Source organism: Hetaerina americana, unplaced genomic scaffold (genome assembly GCF_022747635.1).
Source record: "Hetaerina americana unplaced genomic scaffold, ioHetAmer1.1.p SCAF_8, whole genome shotgun sequence".
NCBI lineage: Eukaryota > Metazoa > Arthropoda > Insecta > Odonata > Calopterygidae > Hetaerina > Hetaerina americana.
The window spans coordinates 20,793,863-20,810,388 of record NW_027287427.1 but is presented as its reverse complement, the minus strand read 5'-3'; positions in this window follow the sequence as shown (position 1 = coordinate 20,810,388).

Here is a 16,526-nt window from a genome sequence, read left to right as displayed (position 1 = left end):
ACCAATCTATTATATTTCAACGGCATTACAAAGCATCTTCTATCATTGAATTCATAGGCGTTTACCTACGTGTGAAAAACAAGAGTAGAATAGATATTTTACCATAAGTTTTGATTTTTAAAGATCGAATTCATAGTAATATGTTTGAATAAACTTTTATGGCATATTTTTCTCCATCGGCAATATATTAACATTTCCCTTAACTTAAAGTCTTAATTCTTCTTGATTAAATGCAACGCTGCGTTGATTCGAAGGTTTTTACTAATTTATTAAGGAATACTAAAAATTGCAAAATAGATGTGGGGAGTAGTTCTCTTAGCCTTACAGTGATTCAAGTGATAACTCATTGAGTCCTCCCTCCTGCACTAAGAAATTACATGGCAGTTTGAATCTGTAGTTAAAGTAGGGATGATACCATTTCAGGCCGGACGCACGGACCTTTCGGGCGGAGCCTTCCATTGGTGGGGCGAAGAGGAGCTTAAGAAGACTTTTTACTTACTTCTGTATTTTATAAATGTAATGTTGTACATTTGTCAAATGTAAAGTGTTCTATATATCATGGATGTAAATATGACCACTGTTACACTTCCAATCCCTCGAACACTCGCCATCACCTCATTTTAAACACTCTTAGGATACACATTGTCTGCTTTGATGCGAGTATTTAGGAGTGTGTATGAATGCATTGGTAGCTTACTAACGGATAGATTATTGGGTTTTGGTAGATCTAACAAGGTGTAGCCTATTGCTCTAGTATATTCGTCTGTAATAACTAACCTGTGTGAATGTGTATGTTTTGAGTAGTGCTTGGTGCGTATGAGTCACAATCAACACACAGAGAATTTACAAACAAGTCACTTGCGTACATTTTGTATGTGTTATGTAATGATCTGATATAGTTTATGTTGTAGAAATATGCTTTGTATGTGAACTTGTATTGAATGATGTTATGTTTATGATGTAAGGCGGCCTGTGGAGGTTTTTACGGGTTTCCCTTCACCTCGGGCGAATGCCAGGCCAAATGCCACCCCCGTCGAAAAAATCATAAAAGCAATTGAAAAACATAAGTCTTGAAATTATTATCCTTTCCATGTTTGAAAAATGTTATAGAATGGATGAATATTAGGTTTTACATGTCTACAAAAGAATGCCCATATTAAATTTGTTATTTAAACAATAATTAATGTGATCTTGTTTATATTATTTTAAATGAAGAAATCTACTTCTTCCAACACTAATAAATTTTGCTCTTTCTATGATTTATTTCTTTGGAAAATACAAATTGAAACATTATTAATTAATTGATAAATTAAATGGCATTATGATAGTATAAATAAAATATAAACGAACGCTATTTTATACCGGCGCCGGGGACAGAGTAAAATGACAAGTTTTTTGTTGAAATTTACTTTTACCTTTCGAATTTCATAATTTTCCCTTTGGTAATTATCATTTAAGTCACTCTATATATTATATAGCTTTGGTGTTGGATCAACCCATGCCTCACAGGCTAGAGGTGGAGCTCAGGATATTATGCTTATACACTCAAATGGAATACCGCAGAAATAGGGAACAAGAAGAGGGAGCAGCGTTAAGAAATATTTGCAATTGTTGCAAAGAAAATATTTATAAATTGACCCTAAAAGTTACAAATACGTCGATATTCCTTGCAACGTTCATCATCAAGGATTCGATCCGTCATAAATTCACTCCGAAATAACAGCTCATCCATTGACAAGGGGAATGGCTCTCCCCTTGAGGAAAAGGGGCCATTTCAATATTTTTGGGTTTTCATTGATATTACAGAGAATATTGCAGATGATTTGACAATGTCACCTTGGCGAGTAGGATGAATGATAATTACCTTATCGACATTCCTGTAGCGTCGCGGAATCCTTCGAAAAGATGGTTCAACAGGAGAATCTCATACAAAGGACCAATGTAGAGGATGATGCGGGGACCGTTCAATAAATACTCGTTTTACTATTCAATATATAGTGTCTGTCCATTAGCCTTACTTTGCATTGCATAGATTTCGACGGGCGATTTGTTAAAGCCAAGGCGAAACTTCGTCGCTTCGAAGGCAAAATCTCGTTTGCCGCGATTAATCTCAATTTTTGTATTCGTACAGCATTTACATAATACAGCTTTTCCAGTTGAAGGATTTGTATTAAAACTGAGTCATTGGACCAAATTCCACGTTTATTAATAGTCGAAAAAGGCTTATATACGTTTTTGATCCACGTTTTTCCAATGCTTGAATCAACATTAACGTGTTACCATTGATTAACGTGTATGGTCCCTCTGGCGTAGAAAAACGAGGAAAAGAAGGTTCTTTCACCAGGGAACCTCAGCCAAGGCGGAAAGGCGCGTTGTCGTGATGGAGTTGGCAGAAAGCGGAGATGTCTTTTCTCGTCCTGATTACCCTTTTTCGGAGTCGCCAGAGCATTGTGTTATGAAATAACTAAGATTTCCGTTTTCACATGTGTGGTCTCTTTCGCAGTATAGCATGTCTTAACCTTCTCATAACCTCTATAAAGTGCTCCCTACTCACTGTTTGTCCTTTGGGGATATGAAGGGTGCGTTCCAAAAGTAATGCAGTTATTTTCATAAAGTAATTCATTGAACAGATTTGCACAAACACTAAAAATTCTTCAAATTATTGTCCTTGGGCCTCTACATATTCTTGCAGCGACTCTTTTTTGAACGGCACGCGCCCAAGAAGGCGTCTTCGGAGAACTTTCTCAAGGTCTCCGAAAAAAGAAGAGTTCCAGTTGTTGCCACGTTCTTGTTGGTTTTGCGGGTTGACGGCCACCGAGAGCGTTGTGCGTCGTGAAACTCTTCCCGGTCCTCATTCAAGGCCTTTAAGCACCTCGAAACTCATGAGTAAGACTGAAAAGAGTCCCCGCAAGTCTCAAAAATCGTTTTGTTGGTCTCCGCAAGAGATTTTTTTCAGTTTAGCAGAAAACTTAATAATCGCGTAACGTTGCTCGATCGTAGATTCCATTTTTTTTCATGACACCGTCGTCGAGCAGAGGTGTACACCAACTGGTGTCCTGTCGCTTCCACAGCTTAGAAAGTACTAAGACCGGTTTCGCAGCAAATCCTATGTTTAGGCCCCCCACATACTCCAATTGATGCGATTCCACTCCGACTAATCGGAGCAGCACGGGAAATTCACAGTCCATACAAAATATAGAGATTACAAAAACAAGGTGGAAGGATTGGTGTTGGGAAACGGTCAGTTTACGGAGAAAGAATGAAATTGGTGTACTAGACAGGAAGGTTAAAACCCTGCGAGGGAGTAAAAAAATTAAATTGTGGCAAGCAATTAATGAAAAGTCAGGAACCATGTTAATTGAACCGAAAGACATCAGAGACAGATGGAGAGAATATACATGATCGGTGCAAAAAATGTGCTAACTGATGTCATCTGGGTGCCATGGCGCGGATTATAGCCAATTATCTGGTTCTTTGGACGTAATGAGCCGTCTGTTCTTGGCGGATCGTTCACTTAAGCTATCGATGCGTCCTCTTAAACTCTGAAATTTTGGGGCTTTTAAAGAAACTAGATAATGTGACAAAATGCCGTACATACAATGTCACAGGAATTTGTATTCGTGCGCGACGCGCCACAGTCCACGAGGTAAAAGCCAACTTATAATTTCCATTTGCAAAGAAGAACATTCATTGCAGAAATTTTTTGAAAGAAAATTGGTGAAATTACATTTCACCTAAAAATGGAAAGAATGACACTAATAAATTGCCAATTCGGTAACTAAAGGAATGTTTGCCCAAATAATATATTTATTGGCCACAGACCATACATATCATGTACGTAAAGGAGTCTTCCAAAAAGGAATTTACAAAATACCATTTGGCACAATGAACATCCTTAAAAAGGAGTGTACATAATAAAGTGTGTAATAACAGCTAGGCATTACAATTACTTTGTGAATAGGTTTTTACGGCATTGAATTGCTTGTCTTTGAATTTTGGTATTCTCCAACCACCTTGGTTGTCCTTTGGTGATGACAGCTTTTCTGGTCATCCTGCCTGTATCTTCAGGTAGCAGTTATTTTTTGACGCTTACTTGACCGTTTTATATAGAGCTGGTAGTCAAGTTCTGCCCTCTGAGAGGATGGCCCTTTTCCATGCACTGTTTAATGGATATCCATGTGTAAATTTCTTGGTCTTTGACCAACCTACGAGTTAATCAATGTTGCTGGATACCCTAAATGAAAATTACATCCCAGTCAGCATAGGCTGATGAATATACTATGGTTTCACCCAAATCCATGATACCTTAGGTCAAATTTGAAAACTGAACTAACCAAATGATTAAACAAGAGTAATCACAGTTATTAGCACAAAGTTTGATTTTTATAAATACGGGAGTGCAGGTCACCTCAAAAATGCCTAAGGCATGCCGGATGAAATAGTTTGAAAGAATACCTCATAACCAGTTGTAAAGGTGCTTGGCAAATCAGGGCATCATACCAAAATTAATGCCACCCTAAAAATAATATGATTATGTTTGAGCTGGGAATTTTCCAAAGTCACCAGGAATCATGCTTGGCCCTTGGGAGTTAAACTGAATTATCTTATCCCTTGGCCAGCACACCTTCCAGAAGAAATATTGCATACTCAATTTTCATCATAAAATTATGCTAATTTAATGATGAAATCTGAAAATTAACTTTTTCAATATATAATTATATATCAACATTCGTGCATCTTTGGGATGTTGAAAATTCAGCTTATTTGTAAATATTTTGCATTGTATTTCTAAATATGTGATGGTTTGAACATGGTTACTCTATATTCTCAAAAAAAAAAAAGCAAATTTGAATCTACAAATGCACTTTAGGTGTCATAAAACTGATTGAATTCCTACTTCAATCTATGCAAAAATCTACATAAACTCACTTCATTTGGTACATACTACATATTTAAAAAGTTGTCTCTCAAAATTCATATCCACCCCCACTTTATTTAATATTACTAGATAATAAAACTGACTTTAAAGTAATATATTAGTCCATTGTTAAATAAAATTTTAAAGTTGGCATTAGAAAGCCACTAAAATACAATCACTTCAATTCTCAACCTTGCCAAAAAGGAGTACCTGTCACCGCATATTACAATAAATCTTCTCCAGAGCAACTAGATGATATGTCCTTGCCGCTTACACGAACTCAGGCAGAGCAATGATTTCATCCACTTTGATCCTGACCCGATCCGAGGCCCGAACCAGCTCTCAAAGAACTTGTGAGACCTGGAAAAGAAGGTGGATGTAATTATTAGTCAATTTCGATTCCAAAAGTGCGCATTACCTGCATCTTCACAGGGATTTGCATTGGAGCAAACTGGGGCCCTGTAGTTAACTGCTCCCTTCGTTCCCGAAAGCTTGATTGCCGAGAGTAAGTACAGCTAATTACAAGACCAAAAGCGAACCATTCAAATGCATGCCTCTCCAGAAACACACAAGCATCATTAAATGGGCCATTGTGTGACCATTTAGTGAGTCAATCCTTAGATCTCATTGTAAGTCCATGACTATACAATTAAATGTCCGTGACAAACATGTTAATAAATGAGCCCAAATATGATGCTAATTTATTGCGTCTTGGAAAATAATTTGAAAGTTCAAATAAAGTGGGCGATAAATTGCTATAAGGAAAATTCCATCAGCAACTTGATAACATGTGTTGGCAACCACAATTCCTCAGTATGTAGTATTCACTGGAATATATCCTTTATATTCTTTTAGTGCATTACATAAGGGCATGGCACCTTGTGCATAACGGGGAGGGTGGGTTTTGATGGAGGGTCAGAGGAGAGGCGAAGGCACAAGTGAAGCAGCGTTGCCAATCCCGCCTCGGAAAAATTATGACGACTCAACTGTGTCCCATCTAATGGACTGTATTGCACTGGCATATCCCTGGATAGCATTCAATTACTATCTCGTGGTGACTCTCATCATCTCTATGTTTGGTCACAATCCCCCTACCCTCATGTGGGTATGCAGTATTCTGAATTCACCCCAGGAGAGGTCCTGAGTGAGGGTAATACCGAGGTATTCAATGGAATGAGCTGTACCATTTCTGTGGTTTATGCCTACACACTTGGGAGGGGAGACGGGAGAATTACGGGGATTGCTGAAGTAATAGCTAAAGAGTAAATTACTACTTAGGGGACGAGAGCCAACAAGGGGTTGCCATAATATTCAATTAAAAGATAGAAAGGACTATTGAGTGAAAATAGTCTTTTCTATCATCAAATTCAATTTATGCCATGGCGCTATAAAATAACATAATTGAAAGTGATAAAATTTTTATATGACATAGTTGAAATAAATAACATTTTAACAATACATAAAATCGATACTATCTATGGTGCAGAAATCTGCCGCGACAATAACGCGGGAGCAGACAATAAGGACATATAAGTGGATCGTTATTGATAGGGAAACACGACAATAATGAACATTATTTACTGGCAATTTACATTGTAAGTCATTATTATCACGTAATCCAAGTACAATCAATTCCCCGGTCTAGAAGAATTGTTTCCTGTCGGAAATAAATCCATTACTTACGATGTACGACCGTGGGCGTGATTCAAATGAGGGGAAAATTCGGCATTATATGGCTAGCGGCTTTTAACCATGCTGGATTCAAGAGAAGCAAAACGTCCGCTATGATTAAAACATACGACGTTGAGAAATGCTGGTAATATATCGGATGAATTAATAATCGTTTTTGAAATCTTTGGTCTTCACCAATTTGCTTATTTTCGTTTTACTATTTGGAAAAATAAATTTGCACTTTTGGATACCTTGCAGTGATGATATTTTGAAGCATTCATCTGAGGGAAGAGAAAACAGCTCAAGAATGAACTCGTACGTCACGTCAACTTGGCATTGGGGTTTATGCAGTGTTCAGGAAGAAATCTGCATTAATATTTGGTGAGTTGAGACGGACATTGAGTGCAGCCAATTTATTTAAGAAAATTTAAGAGGAATTCAAATTATCTATCATTTAGCTGCACAATGCTTCATATTTAAATGCTGAATTTATTTTAAAGCATGGAACTCTGAATTTCACTGCTTCACGGCAACAATTTTGGTAGATCAAGTCCTTCAATTAAGGTGAAAATGTTTCAACGTCATTGCTTTCCCTGTAAAATGTCTACTGTTTTGGTAAGAATACGGATTTCATGGGAAAGTAATGAGGATTCAGCTATACATTTCTTAGCTCAGTCGGAATTTGGTGACATAATGAAATTTTCATGTGAAAAGCAGTTGGATCTCATTACCATAATCACATGGGTTCCACACACCATTCTGGTACCCCATCATTTTATAGCTGTATCTTTATCAAAATGTACCAGTTTACTTTCTCCTGAAATGCCTATGCAATAAGTGATAATTGGCTACACAACATGTGCAGTCATTCATAGAAGCACCTACACATGAATCTCCACAAGTTATGAAGCAATTTATGTAAACTGCTCAGGTACCTAAATGGAGTGTAACGCAACTGTGTGGGCACTTCCTCTTGGGGCATAAAATTATATGTTAATTATAGCATACATGATGTTAAATACAGTTTAATTTTAAATAAATTCATTTCCTAGAAGTTATTTTGGGCATTTCCCATTATCAATTTTCCATTTACAGTATCTTTGTTCGAAATTCGTCAAGTTAATTGGGATGTCCATAAAGAAATGTTTTACACTCTAATTTAACTATTTGACAAAATGATGTTTATGGTGTAAGCTTGCATCATGATATTTTTACCTTAGTTGTTATTTGTTTCACTCCACCAACTTTCAGTTCTTTCCATTTTCTCCTAAGCTCACAATATCGCTGCCACCTATCCCTGGCTCTGTTCCCCTCGACTGAATATTACTGACTAAATATTTAAAATATTACAATGAATACATGACACAATTGTGCACAGAGACCACTTAGTGTCCATTATCATTTCTCAGGATAAATAATTGAAGTGATTTCCAATGTCTTCCTTGTAAGTGTTTTTAAATTAATACCATCTCTTAAATGGCCACCCCATTGAGAAACAGTTGCTGCACAGACTACCTTTCTTCTGACTTATTTGCCCTATCCCACTACTCCTGCCATTTAAACTATCTGCCATGAGTGAGACTACAGGAAGTGATTAATGATGCTTCCATTAGCATAGCCCTTGGAGTCATCAGAATAGAAATTGTTTGTTAGGGGATCCATGCAGAATCATCTCTATTGGTTACCTTCAAAAGGGAACAAATGATAAATGAAAATATTGTGTTGCGGAAGCTCACGTTAGTCTCCATTTAAGAGTAGAAATCAAGAAAATCACATCCTCCTTTGAAATTGATAAATGAGTTAGCTTCCTATAAAGGAGTGCTCACCTTCCATATTAGCCCAGGAAGAAAGAATAGGAATGTCCTTAAAAAATCAATTGTGAAACAATTTGTAAATGGATGGTCGGCAAACGAGAGAGCACTGCATTGAAATACTTTCGATGAAAAATGAAATTTCTTATTTTCAGGCTGCTGTGAAGACGTTCAAGATGAGGGAAGGGATGAAGGGAGGGATGAAGGTTTAGGGCTACCACGGGACGAAGAAGCAAGGGATGAACGAGGGTGGGATAATGGGGAGGAAAGTGGGGCTGGGATATTAGTTGGGGAGGAGGAAATGAGGAGGAACAATTGGATATTATGGAGGAATTACTAGGGGAAGGAGGTGGTGTGGAGGTGAATGGTGTGGAAGTGGATGGTATGGAGGAGGAAGTTGTGGAGGTGGTGGAAGGGGAGGGTTTGGCAGTGAAGGGGGAGAAAGGGAAGCGTTTGGGAGTGGAGGGGATAGAGGAAGAGTGTTAGGGAGTGGAGGGGGTAGATGACGAGGGTTTGGCAGTAGAGGGGGAGAAAGGGGAGGGTTGGGAGTAGAGGAGTTGGAAGGGGATGATTTGGGGGCCAAGGGGGTGGTTGTGGAGGGAGAGGTTGCAGAGGCGGAGGTTGTGGAGGAGTTGTGTGGGCTTGGGGATGGAGATATGGGTGGGGGTAATGAAGAGGGAGTGGTAGTGTAGGCGGACGATGGAGATCAACTTCGGAGAATGGAATTCTTTGGTGGGGGCGATGGGCGGTTCACTCTATGTTGCAAAAGGGGGAGGCATATGCCCCAGCAATCGCCTCTGCTGTCATTTGCCCCTGGCGCCTAAGACATAAGTACTACCAGCACCAGCAACCAAGCCAACATCATGGACAGGTGCTCGCAACCCATCCCAAGAAGGAGGAGCTTTTAGAAAAGCCACTACACCACCAGCGATACATATTGTGACGGTGTGAACGTCTTCGTCTGAAGAGACTACAATCAGCTTGGCCAAGTAATAAATAGTTAGTCTTAAGGTGAGTGAAAAAAACTATTAAGGAAATCTGACATTATATGTACACATGTGAAACACATTGAAAGGCTGAGGTACAAATTATTTGAACAAAAACGGAAAGCCTCAAAAAAATTATATCTATAGCGAAATTCACATGCTATTTGTAATTACATTTTCATTTTCAAACAAAAATGTTCCAAAAGATGAAAATATATCACCAACCTAGTTTGAATATAGTTTACTATCTTCCTATGCTAATTTAAAAATATAAAATGGTACATTGAAACCTTGTAGCTAATTATTATCTAGTGGAAGGTTGGATCATTTTGTCTCAAAATATTTCAAACTTCATCATATCAAGGCTGAAATTAGTCAATTCATCTGCCAATGTCTTGACTTCTCTTTCTCAGAGATTACTGAACTTAATCTTGGTGAATGTATCCCCATGTGAAAGGACCATTTGCTCCACATCTGGCTCATCCTATCTCCATGCAGGGTGAGACAACTGAAAAGAATGAATGGCCTCTTGAAATGAAAGTAGGTATGTTGCACCATAATGTTTACATGTTATCTTAAAATTATAAGAACTTATCCCTGAGTGGTTGGTCGTATCCTGTTTTTGGGCACTTTTTTGACTTTTGGGTCTCATAATAATTTTATTCACGAATGTACTCCATCTAAGGTCCAGTCATATCATTATCCTCTGTTAAAATAATTACCTGCTTTCAATCATTTAAGGGCTGAAAGTGATATGATTTAATTTTTTTCAATTAATGAAAGTCCTTTTGAATTTCCATTAATTTTTATTCAATTCTAGTGTTTGCTTTATGGCCTGCATTTCTTCCAATTTTGGAAAATGTATCAGTGTGTGCTCCTGCTGCAAGAAAATAATTAATGTGAAAAAGTTTCTAAGTACACCATATTCAATATTTAAAATTTGATCTAGTGATTAAATGTTTGGGAATGAATCCAAAGTACACATCATTAATGAGTTATAATTAATATTGGAATATTTTCATTAAATCCTTTCTGGTATAAGTGCTCAATCTGAATCCAATCAGATGGGCTGTGCACTCCACTGGCATATCCCTGGATAGCATTCAATTCCTCTTTCGTGGAGACTCTATCATCTTTTTTTTGGTCAACATCCCCCAACCCTCATACGGGTACGCAGTATTGAGAATTCTCCCCAGGAGAGGTCATGATTGGGGAAAAGGCTTAGGTATTTAATGGGGTCTACGGGGGTCCATTTCTGTTATTTATGACTGCGCATTTGCAAGGTGAGATGGAAGGATAACGGCGATTACTGGATTAATAGTTATAGAGTAATTTACATGGAGCGGGGGACAAGAGCCGACAAGGGGTTGCCATAATATTGAATAAAATGTTATCAAGCGCTATTGAGTAAAAAGGTAGTCAGCAAAAAACAAGCAAAGGGTAGAATTTTACCCAGGTAAATTAAAAGCAGAACTGACGACTTTGGTCATCATTATGTATACATGCCACAAAGTAATCATAAAGAGGAAGAAGTCAATAGGGTATACGATCGGTTAGAGGATATAATCACGAATGTTCCTGAAGGGATGAATTTCATAATGATGGGGAATTAGGATGCAACAGTAGGCAAAGGAAAAGATGGTTATTAGGTAGGCTTTTACGGTCTAGGTAGGTGGAGTGTCTAGGGGAAGAAAGCAATTTAATTCTGCATGAGACATGGGTTCATCATCACCAATACTTGGTTTAGACACACCAAAAGACATAAGTATGTTTAAAATGCTGGGTCATTCTAAATGGAATCAGTTCAATTATAATTGTGGTCACACACAAAGCGTGATCAATTTGCACAGTTCCCCAACAGCAGGTGTGGACACATCACAATTTAGTTGTCATGTTGTGCAACGACTGATTCAAAAAGAAAAGGAAAGGTAGGCGGGTTTGGAAATGGAATTAGACGCATTAAATGGATTGACAATAGAGGAATATCAGCAGGTTGAATTTAAGAATTTTCTAAAGAATATTATATCTAATCTGATGACCTTCTACTGAAGCATATACTCGAAAAGCGAGAAGATCGGGTGAAAAGAGATACCAAACCCTTTGAAATAACTCCAGTATCACTAAATTTAAACTTCAAAGCCACTACATTACTCACATGATTGACTCATTATGACATAAGCGGAGCATTATAAGAGAACAATTAAAGGCTTGGGTTATTGTTGATAAGAAATAAAATCTCAGGGTGGCACATTACTAATTTCAATTTCTTGCAGATGTTGTCAATAACAATTTAGAAGTATCTTTCATTCAACAGGCAAATCATCATCGCTAGCCTGTTGTAGGAAAGGAGGGGGAAGCTTGAATGAATATCTAAAATAGCTATTAGACTTTTTTTTGTTAGTTAAGCAGGTCAGTGACCACAATTATCGTGATAATAAAATATGCATATTCATCATGATAAAATATGTTAACTTTAATAAATAAGCACATCAGGAAATAATTGCATTAACTTTGGGGATATCACTTTGCTGTATTTGCTTGATAAAGTTTGTTGTGGAATTTATTTGTGCCAATGAGTAATTGGTTACTTTAGGAGGTAATGGCAGCTGTATTTAATTCACCTCCTAAATATTCAATACAATGTGTAGCCTGAAGGGCACTTTTCTTATAACTAATCGCAATTCCTAATTGATTTTAGAGAATATTTATAATATCATTAATACAATTAATTCTCTTTCAGGGAACACTACAAGCCAATCAACACGGTATGTCATCATTTGTATCTTCAATTTGGAGTAAATTTCCCCGGGAACCGCCTTAGCTTATCTCTGCATAATAGAGGGTGCCAAAGGCGTACCCCATGGACAATCGATTGGCTTCTTTATGGAGAATTCCAGCTCAGTCACTTCAATTCCAGTTCAAGAAAACATAGAAAAATAGAAATGCAACCTTTGAATCGTTATTCAGACGCATAACCTGCATTCACAATATGTATCGCTGGTGGTGTAGTACCTTTTCTATAAGCTCCTCCTTCTTGGGAAGGGTTGTGGGCACCTGTCATGGTTTTGTCATGGCTGCTGGTGCTGGTAGAATTTTTCTTAGGCGCCTGCACCAGGGGTGAATGACAGCAGGAGCAATCACTGGGGAATATGCCTCCCACTTGTGTAACATCAAGTAAAAATGCCAGTCACCCTCACCAAAGAATTCCATTCTCCGCAGTTGATCTCTAACTGCCTACATTACCACTCCCTTGTCATTATCCCTGCCCATATCTCCCTCCCCAAGCCCACAGAATCCCTCCACAACCACCGCCTCCGCAACTAACCCCTCCATAACCATCTCCTCCACTCCCAAACCCTCCCATTCCATCTCCGCTACTCCCTAACCCTCCTCTTTCTCCCCTTCTACTGCCAAGCCCTCATCTTCCACTTCCTTCACTCCTGAACCCTCTTCTTCTATCCCGTCCACTCCCAAACCCTCTTTTTCTATTCCCTCCACTCCCAAACCTTTTCTTCCACCACCTCCATTTCTTCCTCCTTCACACCATCCACCTTCACACCATTCCCCTTCACACCTCCCCCTTCCCCGCCCAATTCCTCCACCACATCCATTCTTCCTTCTCATTTCCTCCTCCCCCACCAATATCTCAGCCTCACTCTCCTCCCCATTCCCCGACTCTCTTTCATCACTTACATCTTTGTCCCGTGATATCCCCAACCCTCATCCATCCTTTCATCCCTTCCCTCAACTTGAACGCCTTTACAGCAGCCTGAAAATGAGAATATTCACTTTTTATTGAAAGTCTTTCAATGCAGTGCTCTCTCACTTGCTGACCATCCTTTTGCATTTACAAATTGTTTCACAATTGATTTGAGCAACTTTTCTAGTTGCTAATATGGAAGGCATGCACTTTTTTTATAGAAAGCTAACTTGTTAATCAATTTCAAGAGGATGTGGTTTTCTAGATTTCTAAGCTTAAATGGAGACTAACATGAGTTTTTTCAGCACACAATTTGCATTTATCTTTTGTTCCTTTTCGAAAGTAACTGATTGAGATGGTTCTGTTTGGGTACCAACAAACCGTGGCCATCCTCTTTATCGGCAGATTCCACGCCATATTTGCTTTGAGCGGAGTCGCATGGCCTTTCCAAATGCTCTGTTATCCACCTTTCCTTTGCCTTTGGAGTGTACATAGTCCATGCATCTCCCAGATTTTTTCAAATTGACAAGGCATCCTTTCAAGGATGTGAGAGAAAGGCTTCAATCCAGCCTCCACCAAAAGGACCACGTGTTTGTGTTATTCTTTGCTGAGAGCAATGCGGCAAATAAAACTTCTGGAATATCATTCAAACCCTATTTTCCATGAATTTTAGGGATTAAATTTATGTTAGTACATTTACCATTAGGTTGAAACATGTACCTTATAAATTCGGTGCATTTTACAATGATTTAGGGCTTGATCACTTCTAGATGAACATATTCATCAACCATCGAAATGATACCAAGCAACTGATAAAGCTGAAACGCTAACATTTTAAAGCTGAAACATTAAATTATTGTGATGCCTAAACTTATGTTCAAATTTATTTGATATTTGTATTATTATTTTTTTTCAATATTTTGAGTTTGTAAATGACTTTAAATAATAAATATGTTTTCTTTGAAAATGCAACAATTGAATGACTGAATCAACCTCACATTCTCCCTGAACTACAATTCATTAGACTTCAGTTTCGCTTTTCTTCAGTTATTTTTCTTTGTATAGGTATCACTCTCTTCCTATGTACCAGGATCCCTTGGTAAAAACTTAGAATTGAGACCAAGCAATTCAAAGAAGGTTAAATTGCATTTAGATATGAATACTTAAATTCATAGTGGCAGATTACTTCATTGCAGCTCTTAAAAAACTCTCTATCTTCTGCAATTTGTAGCTAAATATATTTTATTTCAATTAGTGAATGATTATTGTTCAAGATGGAAAATATTTTGTTGTTCTCAATAAATGCCAATGAAATGCATAAGTGCTTCTAGGTAGGGCCACAACTTAAAATTCAATATACCTTGTGTACCTTGATGTAGTGTAAGAGTTTGTGCATTCCATGAAGCAATGAAGCAGTTACGTGAAGTCAAGCCTATCAAACAATTTCTATTCTGATGACCAACAGGACTAACTAACTAAATATGTTAATGGAAGCAGCATTAATCACTTCCTGTAGTGTCACTCATGGCAGATAGTTTAAATGGCAGGAGTAATGGGATAGGGCAAATAAGTCAGAAAAAAAGGTATTCTGTGCAGCATCTTTTTCTCAGTGGGGTGGCCATTTAAGTGATGGTATTGATTTAAAAACACTTAGAAGGAAGACATTGGAAATCACTGCATTTATTTATCCTGAGAAATGATAATGGACATTAAGTATTCTCTGTGCACAATTATGTCATGTATTCATTGTAATATTTTAATTATTCTTATATACTGTGTTAATTAATGCAAGTATAGCCAACTTAAGAACTCAAAGGGGAATCAGGTATCCCCAAAATGACCTGTTGTATAAATACCTCATGTCAATAAAGAAATTTCACCCAGGGGTAGTTACAACTAACTCTGTTGAAGGACCCTAAGCATGGAAATGAGTCCTCACAATTATCTTTAGCACTCAGACTGCTGGGCTGTCTCTCTATTATAGGAACAGGAGAGGCAATACTTCCTTGGTCATCTTACAGTATCCTTGCATGTTAGAATTTACAATAGCAGGAAAGAAGAAACGAAAGGTGACTGAATCAGTTCGAAGAGGGATTTGGAATGTTAGAATGATCCCGTGAACAAGGAATTTGGACCATATACAGCAGGAGGTGCATAGAAAAATGTAGTTAGTTTTAGGCCCTGCTATTTGGAGGGGTAATTGAAGTGATGATTCCAAAAAAATATTCAGTGGAAGGGGACAGAGCCAGGGAGAGGTGGCAGTGGTATTATGAGCTTAGGAGAAAATGGGAAGGAGCGAAAAAAATAACACCTAAGGTAAAATATCATGATGCAAATATACACCATAAAAATCATTTTGTCATATATTTATGTTTGACTGCATATCATTCCTTTATGGATATCCCAAAAAAACTTGAGAAATTTCAACAAAGATATTGTGAATGAAAAATTGATAATGGGAGATGCCCAAAATATATTCTGGGAAATGAATTTATTTAATTTAAACTCTATTTAACATCATGTGCACTACAATTAACATATAATTATAAGCCCCAAGGGGAAGTGCCCACACAGTTGTGTTGCACTTCATGTAGCACCTGAACAGACTCCCTAGATAGAATTTGATGTCTAAGAGGTAACTTTATGGAATTTCCTAACATATTGAAATGAAACAATTGACTCCTTCTTCATATAGCTTCATAACTTGGGGAGATTCATGTGTAGGTACCTCTATGAATGACTACACACCTTGTGCAGCCAAATGTCACTTGTTGCTTAGGCATTTAAGGAGAAATAAAACTAGTACATTTTGATTTAGTCATTGCATTAAAATGATGGGGTACCAGAATTGTTCACAGGATCAAAAAAACTTGAAAATATGACCATTAGAACCACAACAAATCAAACAACCATGAAATGTGAATGCTATATAAATATTATTGCAAAAAACTATGAACGCATTCAAGACTTTTTATAGGTATCATTCTTGTAGAGATTAGAAGATAATTGCCAAAAGGTGGTATGGGGGTAACACCCTCACCTGATGTTCTAGAGGCCATGATTCAATTGCTGCTTCGATGTAATATGTAATGATAAAAATCTTCCATTTGTTGAATACAATTTGTTGATTTTCCTTACTATTTTTCATATTTTAAATTTTTATTGGAATCTTACGTTTTTTATTCTTTGTCAAAATGATTCCTTTGAGATGTTTATTTAAAGGAACAGTAGTAAACTTTCCCAGATTGGAAAATAGATGGATACTATTCAAGTATGGATTTGCTACCTGCAGACTCACCATTTTGGGTTTTGGCTTTTTAGTATACAAACCCATTTATTCACCAATTTTTCCCCGATAAGTGCTTCCACCATTTCCCATGCATTATTTTCCTTGATCGATGACACACTTCATCCCTCATCGCTCATCCAATATGTCTATC